Source organism: Panthera tigris, chromosome A2, assembly GCF_018350195.1.
Source record: "Panthera tigris isolate Pti1 chromosome A2, P.tigris_Pti1_mat1.1, whole genome shotgun sequence".
In the NCBI taxonomy this organism is placed as follows: domain Eukaryota; kingdom Metazoa; phylum Chordata; class Mammalia; order Carnivora; family Felidae; genus Panthera; species Panthera tigris.
In genome coordinates this window covers 75,724,369-75,747,430 of record NC_056661.1, presented here as the reverse complement: position 1 = coordinate 75,747,430, position 23,062 = coordinate 75,724,369, and the positions used below count along the sequence as shown (strand labels likewise).

Below are 23,062 nucleotides of genomic sequence, written 5' to 3'. Positions count from 1 at the left end.
CCAATGTTAACTGGGTAAAATGTAATGTAGGCTCGTATAAATGCCCAGATGCACCAGAGAACTTCAGAGACGGGTTGGAGATTGATACGGGTTAGAACAGTCAAGAAAGGCGTTTTGGAGAAGGAGTGTGTTGTTTCGAGGGGAAGACAATGGCTTAAGGTAGCTTAGAAGCAGGACAGGAACAATGTGGAGCAAAACCGAGAGGGAACTCCATTGCAGGAGTCCATCATGATGGCATACGGTGTCAGGCATCAGGCGTCGTACTGGATTCTCATGTGTTCGAACACTGATGCCCCTCGACAGATGTGGAGGGGAGGGTGGCACAGAATACCAGGGTAAGGACTGTCACATTCTCCTTATGAGACAGAGAGCCATCTGAAGAGTTTTAGCTTGGCACTAACAGGAGGAATGAAACTGGGTAATTTATTTTTTTTTTTAAAAGGCCCCACACCCAGTGCAGAGCCCATCCCAGGTCTTGAACTCACAGCCCTGAGATCAAGACCTGAGCTGAGATCAAGAGTCAGACACTTAACCCACTGAGCCACCGAGGTGCCCCAAAACTGGGTATTTTAATGAGTTCTATCAGGGAGAATACCGAAGACATGGGAACCAGTAAGAATATCTTTAAAACTCAGTTTTCTAGCAGTGGATCCATTTTTTTAATGTTTATTTTTATTTTTTAATTTCTTTTTATTTTTGAGAGAGAGAGAGAGAGAGAGAGAGAGAGAGAGAGAGACAGAGCATGAGCAGGGGAGGGGCAGAGAGAGGAAACACAGCATCCGAAACGGGCTCCAGACTCTGAGCGGTCAGCACAGAGCCCCATGAGGGGCTCAAACTCATGAGCCATGAAATCATGACCTGAGCTGAAGTCAGACACTTAACTGGACGCCTGGGTGGCTCAGTCGGTTAAGCCTCCAACTTTGGCTCAGGTCATGATCTCATGGTTTGTGAGTTCTAGCCCCGCATCAGGCTCTGTGCTGACTACTCAGAGCCTGGAGCCTGCTTCGGATGCTGTGTCTCCCTCTCTCTCTGCCCCTCCCCAACTCACGCCATGTCTCTGTCTTTCTCAAAAAAAAAAAAAAACAAGTCAGGGGCGCCTGGGTGGCTCAGTCGGTTAAGCATCCGACTTCAAGTCAGGTCACGATCTCACGGTCCATGAGTTCAAGCCCCGTGTCAGGCTCTGGGCTGACAGCTCAGAGCCTGGAGCCTGCTTCCGATTCTGTGTCTCCCTCTCTCTCTGTCCCTCCCCCGTTCATGCTCTGTCTCTCTCTGTCTCAAAAATAAATAAACGTTAAAAAAAAAAAATTAAAAAAAAAAAAGTCAGACGTTTAACTGATTGAGCCACCCAGGCGCCCCCACAGTGGATCTATTTAATCAACTGAAAACTGAAACAAAATTTCTATTTACATATATATATATACATACATATATGTATGTATACATATATTTTGTTGTTGTTTTTTGTCTTTTGTTTTAAAGAATTATAGCACAGCACCTTTAGGTCAAGGTGCGACGGGACCCCACGCGCCGAACCCTCAGATCTGCTGGGCTTATTTTTGAAGGAAAGTACTATAGTGTGATAAGCATGTATGATAGCATGCTGGAACTAGATAGAAAGCCAAAGGAAACCTAGGGAGACAGTTCCGGGGGAGAAGAACATCATCTGGCAGCTGTGGCAGAACAAGGCCAGGCGTTCTGGCTGCTGGTCCAAGCGCTCTTTTCACCTCCACTATCCTGTCTCTGCCTCTTCGTATTGACACGACATGCCAAGGAGAAAACGCAAAATCCAATATTTTTAGTAGTAACTTAGAAACTTCTTAGTGGCTTCCCCTTATGTTCTGACACTGAGGTCTTAAAAGAGCATTTAGTTTAAAAACCTAGTCCCATATCCACCCTTTAATCTTATCTCTGAGCAATTAATTGATTGAAAAAGTTTTTCCCCAGAGCTCCAGACTTCTTGCTGTTTCTTCTAAAGCCCTTCATAGCGATTTAACATTCATGAATATTTTACCAGTGTCCTCCCAAGATCGGAGTCTCAAGGTAACTTAAATTGGGTACAAATAAATTACTCAGGGTGGTAGGCTTTAATTTATTTTTACAGAGAATATAAAGAAATGACATATAAGATTGAAAATTATCATAACATCTATCAGATTTTTGTAACATACGGAAAGACACCTATTCAATGAAAAAGGTTTATTACATTATCACAAAGCCACATACTAAATGTATATGGACATTTTCAAAGATACTATAAGAAATCTTAGTTATAAAGACAATGAATGTGGAGGCGCCTGGGTGGCTCAGTCGGTTAAGCGTCTGACTTGATTTTGGCTCAGGTCATGATGTCACCGTTCATGAGTTCCTCAGGCTCTGTGAGGACAGTGTGGAACCTGCTTGGGATTCTCTCTCTCTGTTGCTCTCTCTACCCGACCCCCTGCTCTCTCTCTCTCTCTCTCTCTAAGATAAATAAATAAACTTAAAAAAATCTTTAAACAAAAGAAAATGACTGTGGATACATGGTAGTGATCCATAAATACTCAGGGAAGCGTCTCAGTGACTCAAGACTAAATGCTGTCTTTTCTTTCTTTGAAGATTTTTTTTAAGTGTATATTCTACCAGCTCCTTCCCATGCTTTATTGGCCAAGAGCAGAGGAATTCCCTTGATACAAACCCAACTATCTTCCTCCTTTAGGTCCATTTTCTCTTGTTCTGTCCTCTGTGAACGCGGACAAAACATGTCCAGTGTCTTCCCTAAAAAGAGCTCCATTAACTTGAAGATAGAGGGAATTATGTATGCCCGAATCCCCCAATCTGAAACAATTCCAGATCTTTCACTTTTGCCCATAGAACTTTCTTTCCATCTCTTTAGTCATTTCAGGTTCCCTCTGGAATGCAGCCCAATTTCTCCACACATTTTATAAGGGGACTAACAGTGTGGAAGAATTATTTCAATTTGTAGGTGATGCGTCTTTCATTAACCTCCATTCTCTACCAAAGCAAATGTTGTAATAAAAATGACATAAAAATGCATTCTGTATTGGAGCCAATTGGTCAGAAATTGCTGGTGATTACAATAAAGGTATAATTGAATGAGTATTTCCTGTATCCGGGCACTGAATACTTTGCTGTCAAATCCTGGCAACAGCTCTAAGGGGTAGGGGTCGCCATCCTCATTCTTCACAGAAGGACCTGGGCTAGACTGTCCGAGATCTTGATTCTTGATTCTGACCTTTTCGAAGGGCTAGATAAAGATGCATAATCACAGACCCACACATACATATGCATGGCATGGACATGTACGGTGGCTGCCAGAGGTCAAGCTTCCCTAGAGCTAGATTCTGTGATGGGGATTGCCATGCAGGGATTTTATGGGGGACAGCTCTTGGGTTCAGCATGTAGGGGAGACTGAGCAAAGGAACCAAGGCAGTGGGGGAAGCTGGGCTGTGGTGCAGTCACAACAAAAGCTCCAACCGACCCTACACATCTTACAGAGTTGTCCTGAATTGGGGCAAGGGTCTTTGGGTCCCCAAACTGGCCAGTCATTGAATGTGCACTGCCGTCCTGGGTCAGGTGGTATAACCTTGAGGGAGGCAACTCTCTGTAGCTGAAGCCTGGGGACAACCAGCAAGGAGGGACCCAGCCCTGAGCTCTCTCCGGTCAACACTCCCAGAAGTTGGGCAAAGATTGTCTCTGTCCTAAAGGGGGCAGGGGACCTGGGTGGCACATCACACAGCTCAACTACAGTGACTATTTTTTTTTTTTTTTAGTTTATTTATTTTGAGAGAGAGCAAGAGTAAGCTGCAGAGGGGCAGAGAGAGAGAGAGAGAGAGAGAGAGAGAGAGAGAGAGAGAATCTCAAGCAGGCTCTGTCCGCACTGTGAGCACGGAGCCCGATGCAGGGCTCGAACACATGAACCGTGAGGTCATGACCTGGGCCAAAGTCAAATGCTTAACTAACTGAGCCACTCAGGTCCCCCTACGATGACTATTTTCTGATCCCCAACTTAGGATATGGTTCTATGTACCTATTTATGGGTTTGTAAGGGATAGAAATCACATAGCTTTAATGCTAAAGAAATTAAAAAAATAATAATAATAAAAGATCAAGGCGGGGGAAAGAACCACAAATACTGCTTTGGCTTATGTGTAGGAAATGAGGAATCTGCCTCTATTCTGTCTCTTTGCTGTGACACAGTCTCCATGTGACACACACACACTAAAATGACTTTAAACAAAACACGGAAACTTTGCTAGCAAAGAAGGGACACAGAAAGGGCAGAGAATAATCTGAAATATCAGTAACACGATTATTACCCAAGTGGATAACCACCATTTTGAACAGTCCTGGTCAACATTAATATACATGTCCTCCAAATGAAAGATGTTACAAGGGATAAAAAAACAAACCCAATTAGTGGTTGTGCATCCTCAATAATTTTTTTTATCTTCAATCTTTCCTCACAGATTTTACCTTCTAAATGATATTAAAAGGACATAATTGCCTAGGATGGTTCTTGCTTAAAAAAGACCATACAAACAGCACAAATACTTATGCTATTGATCATGAAGTGCAAATTCTGTTTCATTTTCCATTTTATAATGAGAACAGTCAGAAATATTTTTAGAGTTTCAAATCAAAAGTATGTATTATTTATTGTGATCTAGGTAGCCATTATGCAGAAGCTTTTAAAAAGCTAGAAAGCAAAAATGGCTTAACAGGGCATGAATTTGAAATAGATCCCCAGGGGATAACGAATCCAGCTTATATTGTGGGAAAATGCAAAGAGCCATTAATTCATATTATGCTGCCCGGCTATTCTATTGATGACTGCGAAAATAAATTCTCCAGTCACCATTCTCGTTGAGACATGAGGAGTCAGATATCGGTGCAGAAGCTGGAGTTCAAAAAGTTAATAATAAACCTGAATCCAGAATAATTTCGAAGCGTGCAAACAACAAAAGGCAGTGGAGAATGAAAATTCAAACGTAGCAACGTCATCTGATTAGAAATCCGTTGTCATTGTCCTCCACCGAAACAGTCCACAAATTGCTGATGTAGTCTATGACCTCTGTAGAGGGATTGAATTTAGTATCCAAAGTTGGTGGCTCAGCATTTCCTCTCCCCTTTCTTTTTAAAACCCCACACTACAGAAGGGCACAGGGTAACACATTTTACTGTTAAATATAATTTGAGCCTGCTGGAAGACAGCCCGCTCACAAGTGTCACCCTGGCAACTCACCTCTGACTTCGGCTTTCTGATAGGAGTTGTTCCCAACTTTCCTCACCACCCCCCGCCCCCAGCACCATTCTGTGCTGTAGCCACAGGGTAAAGCGAGGCAGGGCGGTCTCGAATACCATTTCAAACTCGAACTACTTTTTCTAAGTGCCAACTCCAAAGCTCACAGAAACTCTATCCCGTGCTTCATTTTTACATGATAGTGCTTGCAACACTCACTCTGGGTTCTGAGTGGAAAGCAGCCAGCCAATACCGTTGCACTGTGTACCTGGCCCACAGTAAGAGAGTTCAGAAGAAGACCCAACCACGAATCCAAACAGCAGTGGTGAAAAGAGGTCACGCCCTTCCCTAACCGTCATACCGTCTTGCACTTACTGTCTTCCGTGGCTCCCATGTCTGTCCGTCCCTGTTCATGCTGTCGTTCTGCCAAGACAGCCAAGCTAGGCAGAGGGGAAACCCGTCAATGTCTCCCTACAACTGTCCCCCACGTCCCAAATGAGGGGCAGTGCCCCAGCTTCCCATATCCGTGATCGACCTTTCCCACTGCCGGTTCCAGCAACACCAACTGCCAGGGGTTGCACGTTATGGAGACATCGTGTTAGTATGTGTCTTTCACCCAGAGAATACAAAGGAGAGAGAAAAAGAGACACAGAGACAGGCAGAGGCAGAAAGAGGCAGAAAAAAAAAAAAAAAAGACCAAAATAGGAAGGCTCAGTTCTTGGGTCCTGCACATAATTGAGTGTAAACTCTTTTGTTACTGGTGGCTTTCGGGATGAGTGAATCATGTTCTGTACACGCACTCTGACCACTTACAGCCCACTGCTTTCACAGCAATGACTGACCATTCTGTGAATTTCAGAGAACAATGCCTTGTCCTTGAGACCAGCTACAACTCGCATGCACGTGCCCTCATTCTAAGCTACACCAACTCAGCGTTTCCATAAATTCATTTTCTGTACCTAAAACCCATTGGGCGTTGCAATGTATTTGACCAAATCAGAACTATCCCGGGCTGAAAAGAGTTGGTTTGAAAATAATTAGTGAGCATCTTTTATTTTTTTTTTAGGTATGAAAGTTGCATTTTCTCTAAAAAGGAGGAAATAAAACTGAGAAAGAAATAGGATGTTTCAGGAAACTGGGCTGGGCGGCCAGTATTTGCACTGTGTGTGAAAATGCCTAACACCCTGTTACTGAAAGTACCTAGTAGGGAAAAAGTGATGAACGGATGTTGAGATGATTGTCCTTTTTTAACTAGAATTTTTTCTTTTTTTTAAAAAAGGCTTCACTCTTAGCGTGGAGCACAATTGTGGGGCTTGAACTCATGAACGTGAGATCAGGACTTGGATGCTTAACCCACTGAGCCAGCCAGGCACCCCCTCTTTTAACTAGAATTTAAACATGGGTGGTGGTTTTGATTCTACACTTATCCTTCATGTCAGGAGTGGAACCAGCTTAGAGAAAATAAAAACAAAAGCCATGTTAAAATTTTAAAATCACAAAAATTAAAAATAAAACCTTGGGGCTCAGTCGGTTAAGCATCTGGACTCTTGATTTCAGCTCAGGTTATGATCTCACGGTTCATGGGACGGAGCCCCGAGTCGGGCTCTGCGCTGGCAGTGTAGACCCTGGTTGGGATTCTCTCTCCCTCTCTCTCTGCCCCTCCCTCATGTGCACACATGCTCTCTCTCCCTCTCTCTTTCAAAACAGGTAGGTAAACATTAAAAAATAATAGTAAAGTAAACCTTAATCAGAGCCTAAAATAATAAAGCCACATCTGTTTGTTGAATATAGAGCGATTAGCCAAGGCAAATGCCATCAATGTGAACGGATTTCCTCAGTTCAAGTCTTATTATTTTAAGACATTTAGGTAACTTGACACTACAATAAAGACGTGCAATAAGAGGAAAAAAATGAATCGGTGGAAGGGGCAGCCTGAGTGTGAACAGACCAGGCCTCTGCCTCTGCCTCTTAGCATTAGGTCAGCTGCTTAATTTTGCTTCAAATTCATTTCCTTATGTGTAAAAATGCAAGTGATAGATCAGCTGTTCTTTAAAGCTTCTGGAAAGTCGGTAGAGAAACAGACTAGAAATAGTAAAAAGGGAGCATTTTGTGATCATCCAACAGGTCTTAAGGGAAAAAGTCAGTAAGCTAATCAAGGCCACAGTAATCAAATAAAATTCACTCAAAATAGTACTATTGTCAGTATTATTTGAATTTAAAATTTTTAGCCATGCCATTCCCTCAAAGAAGGCTCTGAGTAACGTCTGACTCGGGGAGACGTCTCTGAAACAGTGCAGCCTCTGTTATAACAGGCTCACTTAATGACGTTCTGGATGATGCTGGGAAAATCCAAAGGAAGGGACCCTGATGTACCCTGAGGAATGTGGGAAAAATCCTGCTCAGTCCCCCATAAGCCATACTCAAGTCTGCGCAGAGCAATGAAAGTAAGGAACAGACAAGAAACCATGATTTCAACAGAAAAAGAATCATACTTCGAAAAGCAAAGCTTGTTTCTTAGATAATTTCTGTAAATACTGTGAATTAAAGTGGAGAATGGCACTGGCTTGTAACTCCTAAATTTTAGGGGTTTCTTTTAAGTTTATTTTTCATTTATTTTGAGAGAGAGAGAGAGAGAGAGAGAGAGAGCATGAGCAGTGTAGGGGCAGAGGGAGAGAGAGAGAATCCCAAGCAGGCCCACTCTGTCAGCGCAGAGCCCGACGCAAGGCTCGATCTTACCAACTGTGAGCTCATGCCCTGAGCTGAAATCAGGAGTCGGACTCTTAACCGACTGAGCCACCCAGGCATCCCAAATTTTGGAGTTTTCACTGTTTTTTAAATACTGGTTTCGATTTCCTTTCATCAAACTGACAAAGCCCCCACATTTGTCCCTAGGAAAAAATCCCCATTTATTCCACTAAGAAGACCAACAGGCAGAGATACAAATGAAATGGTAGGCAATGTCAAAATGAAATGGACATTGAGAATGCAGCGAGTTGTGTGTTAAGTACCCGAATGAGTAATTTTTTTGCTGAAGGACGGTGGACATATAACGTTCTCCCGGCATCAGATGTACAACATCGTGATGCAGCAATTACATACAGTACGAGACACTCACCAAAATCCGTGTGTTACCATCTCTCACCGTACAACATTATCACAATATTATTGGCTGTATTCCTTATGCTGTAATTTTCATGATCTATTTATTTTATAACTGGAAGCCTGTACCTGTTAATCCCCTTCCCCTAGGTCACCCACCTCCCCACGTTCCCCCATCTGGCAACTGCCAATTTATTCTATCTGTGAGACTCTTTCTTTTTTATGTTTCTTTGCTCATTCGTTTTGTGCGTTAGAGGCCAAATCTAAAGGAAACATCTATGATGTTTGCCATTTTCTGTCCAACTTCTTTTGACAGCTTAAGTACCAAATCAAATTGATAGTTCACAAAAGATTTGTAACGATCTCCTCTAGCTCCCAAATCAATGTTTCTAGCCTGGAACCCTCCCCTAACCACCACACTTAGTAACTTCCAGCTGCCCAGTGGCCATGTCTATCTACATGTCCCATGTATACCTCAAAGTCCTTTCCTCCCCAAGAACAGGTCTGCTTCCCTCCCCTAAATTCCTAAAAATGTCACCAGAGTCAGAAACCTGAGAATCCCAGGCCCTAACATTTCTCACTTCCAAGGCCCAAACTATCACCAAATCCAGCACAGTCTAGCTCTTTCAAAGCTCTCTTCCTCTCCGTTCCTCACTGCTTCCTCCCCAATGTCAGCCCTCCCATATCTTTGCCAGGTCAGTGCAAAACAAACCTTTCTTCAATCTTGCTCACCTCCAGCTGTCCCTACACTCTCTCCAAGGCAACATACCTCAAATACCAATGACTGGGGTACCTGGTGGTTCAGTCAAGCAGCTGACTTCAGGTCAGGTCCTGATCTCGCGGTCTGTGGGTTCGAGCCCCACACTGGGCTCTGTGCTGACAGCTCGGAGCCTGGAGCCTGCTTCAGATTCTGTGTCTCCCTCTCTCTCTGCCCCTCCCCTGCTTGCACTCTGTCTCTTTCTCTCAAAAATAAGTATTAAAAAATTTTAAATACCAATGAATGCCATCTTTGAAAAGATTTTTTTTTTGATGTTTATTTATTGTTGAGAGAGAGAAAGACAGAGCGCAAACAAGAGAGGGACAGAGAGGGAGAAGGAGACACAGAATCCGAAGCAGGCTCCAGGCTCTGAGCTGTCAGTATGGAGCCCGAAGTGGGGCTCGAACCCATGAATGGCGAGATCATGACCTGAGCTGATGTCGGACACTTAACCAACTAAGTCACCCAGGCTCTCTCCAATGACTGCCATCTTAAAACCCCTCAGTGCTTACACACACACACACACACACACACACACACACACACACACACACACACACCTTTCATACCCTGTGGTTCAATAACCCTAACAACTTATTATTCCGCATGCAGATTTCACACCCGCATCCCGCTGCTCCTGTCTACAAGACCCTAGGCCACTCCACTAGGCCAACTCCTATTCATCTTTCAAGGGCCACTTCAGGGGTTACCTCCTGTAAGCAGCCTGCTTTTTATACACACAGTCTCTGGCCCCAGGCTGCCTCAGCTTCTGCTGCACTCCTTAATGCAGTCTCAATATACTTTCATCATATTGGAATTGGTTATCTATTCATGTGTCTGTCTCTTGCACATGACAGATATTCCTTGAAGGTAAGGACTCACCACCTCTGCTCCTTGAGATCCTTGCAAAGTTTATGGAACCATATTAAAAATGAATCAAACTATATAAAGAAAAACAGATTGGAGGATATAAGGGTATTTTGGAGGATTCCACATAGTCATTGTCTTTCTTACTTATGCAAATAAATCTTCATGGTTTACAAAGTGCTTTCACTGAAGTTGTTTTGTTTTGTCCTTAAAACATTCCTAAAAGGCAAGGTAAGGCTATTATGAAGGCTCTGAGAGACACTAAATACGTAAGAAAGTCTTTTGAGAAGAGAAATGTTATTGATTTCTCAAGGTGTGTGCGTGTGTGTGTGTGTACGTGTGTGTGTTCAAATAAGTCTTCTTAGATCAGAGCCACAACATCAAATAAATTCCTGTTCTGTCAAAATAACCAAGTGATTTCCTTCGTAACTACTGAAAAAGTCTCCTGAAAAAGAAAAACTCTCAATTCTATGCAGAGAGGTTTCAACAACCTGGTCTCTTATTCACTCTTTTCCAAGAAGTAGATTTTGGAAGACAGAACAGCTAATTTAGATTTCTAAAGACAAAGAGAGGACTGATTAACTCTCACCTTCAGAAGATCCACTGGGGCCCACAGTCTCCTGAAAGTTTCCCTGATGTGTGAAAGCTGTCCTTTCCTCAGGATGATGCCAACAGCTGAGAGCAGCTTTGGCCAAAGTCTTCAGCAAACAGGGGTAGTAGGCGCTAAGGAAGAACACCACAAGGATTCCTGAGAAAGAAAAGAAAAGAAAAGAAAAGAAAAGAAAAGAAAAGAAAAGAAAAGAAAAGAAAAGAAAAGAAAAGAAAAGAAAAGAAAAAACATAGAACAGTGTAAATTGTTTTGGGTTAGTTAATTCTATTAAGCTGATATTTCACTCTACCTACCACCTTAACATCGACAAGGGGAACTTAATACATCTTAAATTCCGTGATTCATTTTAACCACACTGTTCTGCACTTAAGATCATCAATGTCTTAAGACTTTAAGCAATTTAATGGCAACAGGCAATGAAAACAGGTAACATAATTCCAATTACATCTTAGTGTAGGATGAAAGCCCGAGTGACCCCTAAACAGCAGGAAACAACTGTGTACACAAATTAGAGGAGGGGGGGGAAGGCACTTGATCTTATTCTATTCTTATACTTCATGAGAACACCATGTGCTTTATAATCACATCGACACACAGGCTGTGGCCGGGAAGAATCTAACACCGACAGAAAAGAACAAACAATGAAGAACGAAGTATTTGATCAAGGTTGACAATGTCAGAAAAGAACTCAGCAATGCAATTACATTTTAGAGGTGGCTTTGAAGGCGGTAAGAAAAGAAGGCATTTGGGAATAAAGAGAGTTGCTAAACACACTAAGAAAACAAGTGTAAGGTTAAGGTAGAGCTACACATAATGGAGCCTTCGTTAATCGGAAACCAACTAACAGAAGTACTCGACTACTGTGTTCGTTTAATGCCTCACTTTTATGAGAAAGGGTAAAAATCGCAGAAGGGAGCATTCAGAAAACCTCTTTAAACCAGAACTTGGGGGTCAGTGTGTAAGGAGGAGAGCAGAAGCCAAGAGCGCTACATCTGCTCCCAGCACTAATGGTCTGACCTTGGGCTTGCTAAGTGCTTCTCTACCCTGCCGGCACTTTTAACGATACTCGGAGAGCTTGTAGAAAGTATCTCTGGCTTGCCTCATCCAGGCCAAATAAATCTTCGACATGAAATCAGAATCTCAGGTGGGATGGAGCCCGAGCACAGGCATTTTTTCCAAAGAGACAAAGTCTGAGAAGACAGCTCATCTAGCTCTGACATTCTGCCTCGCCCTCATGGTTTGCACCTGATAATTCAAGTTTGCTTAAAACATTATTTTTAATGTTTATTAATTTTTGAGAGAGAGAGAGAGAGAGAGAGTGAGTAGGGGAGGGGCAGAGAGAAAGAGCCTGAAGCAGCCTCCAGGCTCTGAGCTGTCAGCACAGAGCCCGATGTGGGGCTCGAACTCAGAGACGGTCAAGTCTTGACCTGAACCACCGACTGAACCACCCATGTGCCCCTCAAGTTTGTTTTAAAACAAATACAATTCAGGGGTGTCTGGGTAGCTCAGTCAGTTAAGTGTCTGACTCTGCATTTCAGCTCAGGTCATGGTCTCCCAGTTTGTGGGGTCAGGTCCGGCATAGGGGCTCTGCACTGACACTGCAGAGCCTGCTTGGGATTCTCTCTCTACCCCTCCCTGCTCTCTCTCTCTCTCTCTCTCTCTCCCAAAATAAATAAATAAGCATTAAAAAATAAAATGAAACAAATACAATTTAAATTAATAGTATCCAAAGTTTAAGACCCTATAAAATCACATCGTTGCCCAATTTTCAAGAAGAAGGGACTGATGCCCTGAGAAATATGGTGATGTAGGTAGGGTCCAAGCAAAAGAACACCACTAGGACAGAATCAAGTCTTTAGGGGAGGTAAAGTTGGATCCTGAGCTGGGGCTGGACTCGATCTCTCCCAGGCGGGGCCGTATGACGGGGAGACATGGAGTCACATGCTTGACCGAGGATCAAGGCCACGGGCTCTCTGGGCCCCCACTCCTTACAGAACAATAGAGATCAAAGCTAATCCTACTCACTAAGTTACAGTCCTTCATATGAGCTGGACATCGTGCTTCTAAGAAGTGCTTTCATCCAAACAAACTTCTCAGACCTCACTACTGGTACCAGAACAGTTTATTTATAATTTCTAAGTGAGGCAATTGAAGCCCAGCGAGGTCAGGCTCAGCCCCAGGATGGAGGAAGTCGAGAGTTCACAACGCTAGTCTCTCTCCTAACCGTGGGCCGGCGGGCGGGGAACACAGTGACCCGCAAGCCAGAGGCGAGGCTCCTCGGCTCTGGGTCTACTTAGGCGGCGCTTGCCCCCCGCGCATGCGCAGTCGCACCCTGGGCAGTGGCGCCAGAAGCATCCCGCGGGCTTCCTGGTGGCAGCAGAGCTCCTCTGATGAAATCCTACTTCCGCTGTTTCCGCCAGGAGTAACATGGTACGGAAGGATTTCCATTCTCCCTGCACAACACACACACTCACACACACACACACACACACACACACACACACAACCACACCCACCACACCACACACACACACACACACATCTACGCAGACCCACACACACACACACGACTATACCATACGTGCGCGTGCACACACTCCCGAAGATTTAATGACACTATTTTGAGGGACGTCAGCTTGGGCAACTATCTGAAGAGTCACCACTGAAATCTGCCCTAACCGCCTCAGGCCCTCACGAATATGAGTTTAAAAGCCTACCCGAGGGGTATCTGGACCACCATTTACAATTCACCGAAACGTTACCGAACATTTAAATATTTAATTTAAGAGGCTGAGGCAAAAATACTACTGTTTCTGACACCTCAGGCATATTCCAATTGTACGGTGGCAGAATTACCTTAAGTTTAATGACAATGCAAAAAGAGGATTTTCATTAGACACGTCTGGGAAGACATGAAAGAATGATGGTCAAAATACAAGCACAAAATTTTGGGAATTGGAGGGGGCCTCGACGGTCACTGTATCCAACCACCCATCTGCCTATGGCCCGATCCATTTTAAGGGACTCCATATGGAGACGAACCTTGCTTCCTGTAGCTTTCACTCATTGGTCTCAATGCTGGCCTTTGGAGACATATCCAGATTTGCATTCTGATGTCAACTGCCCAACCACAGCCCGCTGTTCTGAAAAGCAGGGATAAGTTGTGGTTTTAGCAAGGCGGCCGCTGACTGGATACCCCTGAGTATCCCACAGAGGCTGGCGGAGGGCCCATGAGGTGGCTCTGTGCAAGGGTCTCGCCCCAGAAGGGAGACGATGATCAGCCAAGTCCATCAAACTAGCTCTCTCTGGGATTTGGAGTGGACATCAGGTGTCAGAGGAGGACCTCCCGAATATGCAAAGGTAAGCAGAAAGGCCAAATGAGAAACCGGGAGAGAGAAGGGTCATCCCTGAAGTTGCCTGACTCTGACAGCTTCCCCCTTTCCAGACCCAGGCAGGGGAGCTGGGTGGCAAGTCCCTGCTCCTTAGGGCGCCCTGAGTCTCTGTTCTCCACAAGTCCAAATGGGCAGTATGTATGGAATAAAATTATAGCACCTCATTTCCCGGCCGTTCTTACGGCTGTTTATCAGCTTGACAATGAAGATCTCCCTTATTGTTCTGTAGGTATTGTTGTTAGGACCAACTAAAGGCTTTATTTTTACCCCATTAATATTGCACCTTTAAAAATGGAGCTCATTATTCCAGCTTGCCAAAAATTCGTGACCTCTCAATTCCACCCGTCCAAAATATTTGTTCTGCCTTTCACCTTCATGCCGCCTACAAATTAGACAAGCATGCCATCCAGAATGATGTTCATGCTATGATAAGAACACTGAATAAGACACTACTTCACAGAGCAAATAGTGGTATGGAAAACAGCAAAAACCAGACCGGTCAAGAAATAAAAATGAATGTAGTTTAGCGTTGAGGTCATTACTTAAAATTAATAATTCCCAATTCTCCAAATTGACTGCAAATCATCTGTAAGATATAAATAGCTATGTAAACTGATGGGACCACGCAATTCATCTGCTGGATAAAGGTTTTACCATTTCCTTGGTAAAAAACCGCAAAACCCAGAAGGATTAGATTTCAGCATCATTAGAGAAAATTAGGCCATAGTTGCGATAATTGGCAACATGAACTTTGTAGTTAGAATAATTACCTGTGCAGCAGACCAAGAAGTTATGTTTGAGAAACATATTGCAAAACCAGAGCCACGTTAGTTTCATCCTTCCCAGAGGCAATCATGGAAATTAGCAGAGTCTGTCATTTTAGGTCATCTGGTATACCCCTGCCAAAGTGAAATTGTTCTCCAAAGATCTCAACTGCTTTGTCTAATTTAGCTTTCAGGAAGCCTCATGGGATCTCTCCTTAGAGTAAAAAGCCCCACACCGAAGAGCTTTTTAAGTTCTTGTGTCTGCTTTTCTTAGTTTTTCTGTCTGTACCCTTACGGTCAGACTGTCAAGCTCCAGTCTCTCATGGTGGTCAGTGTGCCCTCCTGGAACAACCCAACCCGTCCTCTACCTGGGTACCCCTGGTCGTCCCAGGACTGACTGTGTAAATAAGACTGGAAATCTTCAAAGGGAGGGCTCCTTGGGCCTGTCTACAAAGCAAACACACGAGTGTGTGTGTAGATTTCCCGCCATCTCTGTTGAAGACACAGAGGCCTTCTTGCCTTGCTTCTTTTTTCTCAGCTGTGTCGAATTGTGACACTGTTCTTTCAACAATTACCGTCTGATCCACTGGGGTCAAGGTACTGCCCTGCGAGCCACAAGAAACACGAAGACAACTAAGCAGCTTCTGCTCAAAGACAGGCAGAGATGAGAGATAATAATACCATCTTGGGTCATATGGCATTTTGTGGTTTATTTTTCACAAAAGTAATCTAACTTGACACTGAAAAATAGGTATTTTTCTTGCCATCTTATGGATAAAATAAAGGTTGAGCAAAGTTGGGCAAGTTATCGATAATTCATTACAGCTAGTGAGCAGCAAAGCCAGGACTTCACAGAGACGAGCTTTGGAATTGCTAGTCTATGTTACTCGCACAACCCCACAGGTGCATTCATTGTTCACGCAGATCGAATGACTACCCACCAACATACATTGAAAGCTTACTCCATACTGGGTACTTTGGGCATGTATTTGATCCATATGTTCAATAACAACTTTCCGAGGTGGGCATTTTAGTGTCCCACCTAATAGGAGGGAAAAATGAGAACGAGGCACAGAATGAGAACTCATGGCCCAGCGTCGCATGGCTAGTGGGTGGCAAAGAGTAATAAACACCAAGAGAGCAGTGCCACCCGGAAGAAATGTGGAGGAAGTCACTGGATCTGTTGCTAGGAAGGACGCTGAGAAAGTTTTGGAACGTTTTCTAGCGTTTCCAGAACAGTGAGACTTTTCTTCTCTTGTGAGTCCTGTGAGAAGACACTGGCATGGGAGACGAGAAAAAGATGGCAGTTCCAAGAAAAGAAGGAAACGTGGCGCTTCCCTTTCCCTCTGCTGTGGCCACGGGCACAGCCCAGCCAGAGTCACCCAATGGGACAGAGAACTGCCAACCCGTGAATACCATTCGCCACTTTCATGCCTGCGATGTATATTTTCTATTATTTTAAAGTCTTTGGACAGATCACGTTGGTTAAGCAAAGCAGAGAGAAGAGACCCTTGGCATTCACGGCCTCATGTGTGTGGTTGGTGATTTTACAGTGACCGCCTGGGAGGCTCATGGGATGTGACTTAGCAGTTTGCCGGGACACCAGTTTGAAACACGCAAACTCACTAGCTGCTCTGTACTCACACCTCAGTGCAGTTTCCTTATTCTGAGCCCGATTTCAGGTTTGAAAGGAGGGAGCCAGGAAGAAAGGATGTGCGCTCCAGTATTCAGTGAGAAACTTTCATGGCCCACAGGAGGGGCTAAGAGGTTCCTACACAAATTTGTTAATCCTACAATAATCCCACAATGTGGCCATTATTGTACAGATTTTCTACGTGGGCACACTGAGGCACAGAAAAGTCCAGTGATGCATCCCGAAGTCAGAGAGCTTGTCCATGTCCGAGGATTTGACATGTGGTCTGCCTAACCTGGGATTATCCTAACATGGGATTTGAATGCAGTCTGCCTAACTCTGTGCTATGGCATCCCTCTTCTATTTCTGCTGATGTCATTGAACAAGCAAACAAATACACAAAAACTGTGTGAGGAGAGGAAGACACTAGCCGAGACATAAAACCTCAGTTAATGTTGGAAAGCCAGTTAACTTCAGACATGAGGGCAGACAGTCCGTGACTTACGATGCTTCAACGTACCATTTTTTGATTTTACGATGGTATGAAAGCAATATGCGTTCAGTAGAAACTGAACTTCAAATTTTGAATCTGGATCTTTTCCTGGGCTAGCAATACATGGGACGCTCCTCTCGCGATGCCGGGCAGCGCGTAGCAGCTCTGTGGGCCGTGGGATCACCAGAGTCAACAAGCCCCACACTTGTAACCATTCTGTACCCACATGCCCATTCTGTTGGTCACTTTAAGTACCGTACTCACTAAATTACATGAGATATTCACCACCCGATCACCAAACAGGCTGTGTGTTAGATGATTTTACTATCAGCTGATGTAAGTGTTCTGAGCACACGCAAGGTAGGCTACAGGCTAAACTGTGCTGTTTGGGAGATCAGGTGTATTAGATGCATTTTAGACTTAGGATATTCTCAATTTGCGACGGGTTCATCAGGACGGAACCCCACTGTAAGTCAAGGAAGATCCATATATGACAAAAAAAATAAAAAATAAAAATAAGGCCACAGCAGTATGCCCCACGGGAAAAGCCAAGCACCTTACAAACTTTCCATATTCTTGGATTGAGAGATGCCCCGAGGTCTTAGAAATCAGTCCCCATAAGGCCTGCTGTGCTCCCTCGAATTCAGAGGCCAAGGGAGGAGGAACGTGTCTGGCCTCACAGCACGTGAAGCGTGTGATTGACACACATGCTGTGAAGTGCCAACAACGTGCAGGGGAGTCTGGAGGTGGGAAAAAGCACCTCTGTCTGGGATGGGCCGTAAACACGGCCCACCTCCCTGAATCAGAACTCTAGGGAGCAGCGGAGCAGTGAGCACGTTTGTGCACCATGAGGACAGAGGGATGAATAAGGGAGACCAAGATGGCGGCGAACCGCCAGTGGCCAGAGCGGTGGCCAGAGCGCAGGCACCGTGCAGAGGGTCTGGTGCAAGGGACGCGCACGGGGCCTCGGGGAGTCCCTGCTGTACTTCAGCCACTTAACCTCAACATGAGGGGCGCGCGGACCCATGTCAGGTCTTCCCCCACGTCGGAGAGAACACTCCTTCGAAATCAGTTTTCAAGAACCGATATACCACAGCCCTTGGGCAGAAACCCGCTTATTTGCATATCGCCCAGTCCTCTTGCTAAATAACAGTTGGAGTCAAGTCAAAACGAAATGAAATGCCAACACCCTTCAACAGTAACACAAATGCTTTGCAACCTCGAACTTGAATTTAATAGAACATACAAAACAAATCTGCTTTGATGACTCTGAAAAGCAACTGAGCGAGTTCCAACTTGAGCAGGGGGTTTATTTATTTTGTGTCGCTCCTGTCATTATTCAGATCGCTCAAGAAGCACTTAGCGGGTGCCTACAGGGTAACACACAGGAGTTCGAAGCAGGAATGCTAATGGTTTTTATTTTTGTACTTCATTTTAACTGGATTGTTTTAGGCAGTATTTGATTTTTATCTGGGAGAAACTTTGACAGCTGATTTTTAGCGGCATTTATTAAGGTGGTTTCGCTTTTCGACATATGGAAAGTACAAGAAAATTAAAGGAAAAAAATTAAAATGGTATGTTGTATTCCACCACCAGAAATAAAAATTGTCAGGATGCCTGGGTGGCTCAGTCGGTTGAGTATCCGACTTTGGCTCAGGTCATGATCTTGCAGGTTCATGAGTTCGAGTCCCATGTCAGACTCTGTGCTGACAGCTCGGAGCCTGGAGATGCTTCAGACTCTGTGTCTCCCTCTCTCTCTGCCCCTCCCCTGCTCACGCTCTTTCTCAAAATAAATAAATAAATAAACAAACATTAAAAAAAATAAAAACTGGCCTTTATGCCTTATGAGTGTTGTTTTTGTCTGTATGTATGTGTGTCTGTGTATACATTTTTCAATACAGAAGTAGTGTAATACATTATGCACTGATTTAGTAACCTGCTGTACCCACCTAACAAAATGAACATTTCCCCAAGTCATTAAATATCATACAAGATCAATTTTGGTCTGGGTAATAGTCTACCATATAAATAAGTCATATTCATTTAATCAATTTCCTAGTTTTGGCCATTAATGCTATTCCATTTGGCTGTTTGGTTTTGTTTTTTTTTTCACATCACTTTCTAAACATGTATCATGTTACTAGCACTGGCTGAACAGCAGTCAGCAGAGTTCTTACCCAGTTGATTCACAGAGCATTAGTCGATTACAAAGTTCCATCTGCCTCACTGGGATCTGTGATCCCCTGACTGCAGTGACGGTGCCTTAGAGAGCCGGCACACATTCCCTGTGCCTTAGAGAGCCGGTTCCCCCTGGCTCCTTCACAGCCCTGCCCCCGCCCCTTGCTGTACATCTGTGGCTCGGCAAGGAGTAGTCTGCTCCATCACGCTAGCTCAGATTACTAGGAAAAGCTTGCCTTTTCCAATGAACGTATCAGAGCAGGACCCATGGACAAACGGTCCCCAACCCCAGGCTATGTGTGGAGACCATCCTTCCGGGGCAGAAAGAGAGTTTGAGGGAAACACTGTTAGCCCAACATAAAAAAATAATAATGTTTCTCACTGTCTTATTAATGCGACTGTATCTTGTCTCAAAAGAGACAATGGGCTAGACTGGGAAATTGTAAGTAACTAGTCTCATTGATGCTGTTATTATTAACTGTTAGATGAGAAGACACTACAAGTTACGTGCCTGTGGTGGTCGTTCTCAGCCCTGCTGGTTCTTGGGAATCCACAGACAGTGCCGTGGTTGCCTTGATTACGGTGATGGATGCACAGGGGAATATGTAAGTCAAAACTCCTCAGACTGTCCATTTTAAATGGATGCAGTTTGTTGTATGTTAATTACACCTCAATAAAACTGTTAAAGAATTAAGACCGTCCCTCCCCGCCCCCCACAAGCGCCCAAAACCCACATCTGGAATTCTGATTTAATTGGTCTTGAGTGAGGCTCTTAATGTGAAGCCAAGAGCGATTGCTCTAATTATATACTGGGGATGAAGACAGCACTTATCGTGGTGAGCGCTGAGTAATGTACAGAATTGTCGAATCATTATCTTGTACACCCGAAACTAATATAACACTGTATGTTACACACTTCAATTAAAAAAGTAAAAAAAAAAAAAAAAAAGTGATTCATTATACTTTACAAAGGCAAAAAGAAAAAAATGATACATTGATGCGATTCGTCCGAAATTGATAAGCATCTTTTTAGAGACCTAATTTTGTCACGTTCAAATGCAAACAATAACAAATCTTGTTTTTTTTAAAGTGCTACCCAGCAAAGAAACTCAGAGGCTTTAATAACGTTCAGTAGTTTCTTAACCAAACTTTTAAGAGCCTACTGTATACTAGGTATGACTCTAGGCAGAGCATAAATCATGCGTATGCGTGAAACTGGTAACTTTCTATGAGCCCAACATTCTCTTAAATGGATTTAAACTAAATTCACAAACTAGTTTAAACACTTATCTAATAAAAGCTAAGCATGGGAAATGTAAAAATGAACCTGTTATGGCCCACGGCACAACCACAGATTCTCGGTGAGAGCAGCTCCAATCCAGATTTTGTTGTATTTGCCAAGCCGCTGAGCTACCCACAGGCTTTTAGCAAGAATGTGGGAAAAGCCGTCCCAGAAAATTGGAAGCTTCCTGCCAGAGGGCACCGGCATCCCCTCCTGACATTTGAGGCTCTATGCCAATGCCCCACCCATAGATACCAAGATAGCTTCACATCCATAATAAAATAGTTAAGGCCTTTCATTAGCGAAAATTAATATTCAATATTCACTCACATATGTCTTTACTCTGTTATTAATAAGAAACTTTGAGCATAATTAGTATTGGCTTTGAGCGCACTTTAGAACTGCACCCAGCTGGAAAGGGGCCATGGAGGATAGGGTTTCATTACTCTCCAAGGCTGAACACTCCCTCGAAGGGATTAGAAGAAAAAGAAATGGGACCGTTCAGGAAGAAATGGTCTCCTTGAGTTACCTGAGATGACGGTGTGTGGCAGTGGGGACAGGACTGTGGCTGTCAGTGACATGGCCCTTCCCAGTCCCTTGTCCCTCCCTGCCCTCCCCACCCCCCCCCCCCCCCGCGCCGGCCTCCATGATGCACCGCAAAATGAAATGTGAGAAATGAAGCCTCTGGGTCAGGGGACGTCACACACGGTTGGTGTGACATGTCCAGAGAGCAGCTCATGGTGAGGCAGGACGCGGAACACCTGGCCAGGTGAAAAAGGAGAATGAAGAGCACCAGGATTTTCCGACAGACGCAACCCGTTTCATCAGGGATGAGTGTGTGAACACCGGGCAGGAAATCAGGAGTAGGGCTAGATTCCGTAAGTGCAGAGCAGTGCAAGAAATGTAACCTGGGCTGAGGTATGACTTCCGGACTCCTGACCACTATCAGCACATCAGCTAAAGTGAAGCGATACTGGACTTGTTTTTGCCTCAGTAGAAATGGATGAGATAGTTTACATCCTTTATGGGGGAAAAAGGTAAGATCAACTTGCAACTTACTCGCAAAACCAGCCTTTCACAGCTCCCTCCTCCTAACAGCCTGTGACAGCTACACTCTTCCTAAAACCTGGGGATCCCCTCCAACGCTTCCTCCCCAGATTTGCCATCTCTCCGACACCCACTTTGGGCCTCTTTACATCCGTGCCTGGGTCACACTTCAATTATGTTTCTCCTCTGACACCATCTCTCACATTATGCCAGTCTCCAGGTGCCATGTTTGAGGACCAGATCAGCCCATCTTCGTCCCCGTACCCAGCTAGGGGTCCAGGAACAGGGCATTTTCTGGAAGGGGGCACAATGCCTTAGACACAAACACACACACACATACACACACACACACACACACACGCACACAATGTTCTAAGTCTCTCTCTTATGAGAGACCGTGAAGATGAGAAAATCACTTTTAACATAATTTCCCCAGGCAAAAACAATCCTCACAAATCACAGAAATTGTGAATACAAGGGTAGGTTTATCTTAACTTGCCATATAAAATAATATGCACAGATTTCTGGAGGAAACCTAGATTCTACACTCTCCATATCATAATTCCTGGTTCTCACCACCAAACTCAAAACCAAATATATGTGTGTGTGTGTGTGTGTGTGTGTGTGTGTGTATGTGTGTATATATATATGTGTGTGTGTGTACACACATATATATATACACATATATATACACACACACACACACACACACACACACACACACACACATGCTGTCTGTTATATCCTTCTTTTTAAAATGCAGTATTTGGTTGATTGAGTTCCCACTAAATCAAGCCAAGTATGTGTCCTACCTTTGGCTTATTTCTGCCACTACCCTGGATTGGTTTTTGTTTTTATTCTTATTTTGAGAGAGAGAGAGAGAGAGAGACGGAGGGAGAAGGACAGAGGAAGAGAGAACCCTCTGTCAGTGCGGAGCCTGATGTGAGGCTCGATCCCATGACCTTGGGATCATGACTTGAGATGAAATCAAGAATTAGACAACTGAGCCACTCAGGTGCTGCCTGGGTTGGTTTTTATTTTTTATTTTTTAATTTTTATTATTTTTTTTTAAGTTTATTTATTTTTGAGACAGAGAGAGACAGAGCATGAACGGGGGAGGGACAGAGAGAGAGGGAGACACAGAATCGGAAGCAGGCTCCAGGCTCTGAGCCGTAAGCCCAGAGTCCAACGCGGGGCTCGAACTCACGGACCGCGAGATCGTGACCTGAGCTGAAGTCGGCCGCTTAACCGACTGAGCCACCCAGGCGCCCCTGGGTTGGTTTTTAAATCATTACAAAAAGCAGAACTCTTTAAAAAAATTTAAAACTAAAGGCAGACTCACAAGCACCTGCTCAACACATAGATTTTTGACTCCAAAAACCCCCAAATCTGTGTAGTCCTACATTGCATTTTAGTCTACTTGCTACAACCAAGTAGACCCCGAATTTCAAGTTAACAAACTTTATTAAAATATAGATACACAAATACAAGCCGATGTGTACATACTAAATAGCCCATGATCAAATTTTGGTCTGTTTTCTCGTCATATGATGTACGTGGCTCTAACTGTATGTCAACCAAATGTCTTATAAAGAAAAGCCCCCTTTTTAAATTTTTTAAAAATGATTATTTTCGAGAGAGGGGGAAACAGACCCAAAACAGGGGAGGGGCAGAGGGAGAGGGAGACACAGCATCTGAAGC

At 44.1% G+C, this 23,062-nt stretch overlaps 1 protein-coding gene across 4 annotated transcripts in view; it reads right to left on the bottom strand.

Annotated features, from left to right (window-relative positions):
* NRCAM (neuronal cell adhesion molecule) overlaps positions 1 to 23,062 on the bottom strand; it is a 282,657-nt gene that overhangs the window by 212,068 nt on the left and 47,527 nt on the right. For all 4 annotated transcript variants that reach the window (XM_042964235.1, XM_042964240.1, XM_042964247.1 and 1 more), the window contains exon 2: positions 10,552 to 10,710. The gene's annotated coding sequence lies outside the window, so the exon portion shown is untranslated. The remainder of the gene's footprint in view (positions 1 to 10,551; positions 10,711 to 23,062) is intronic.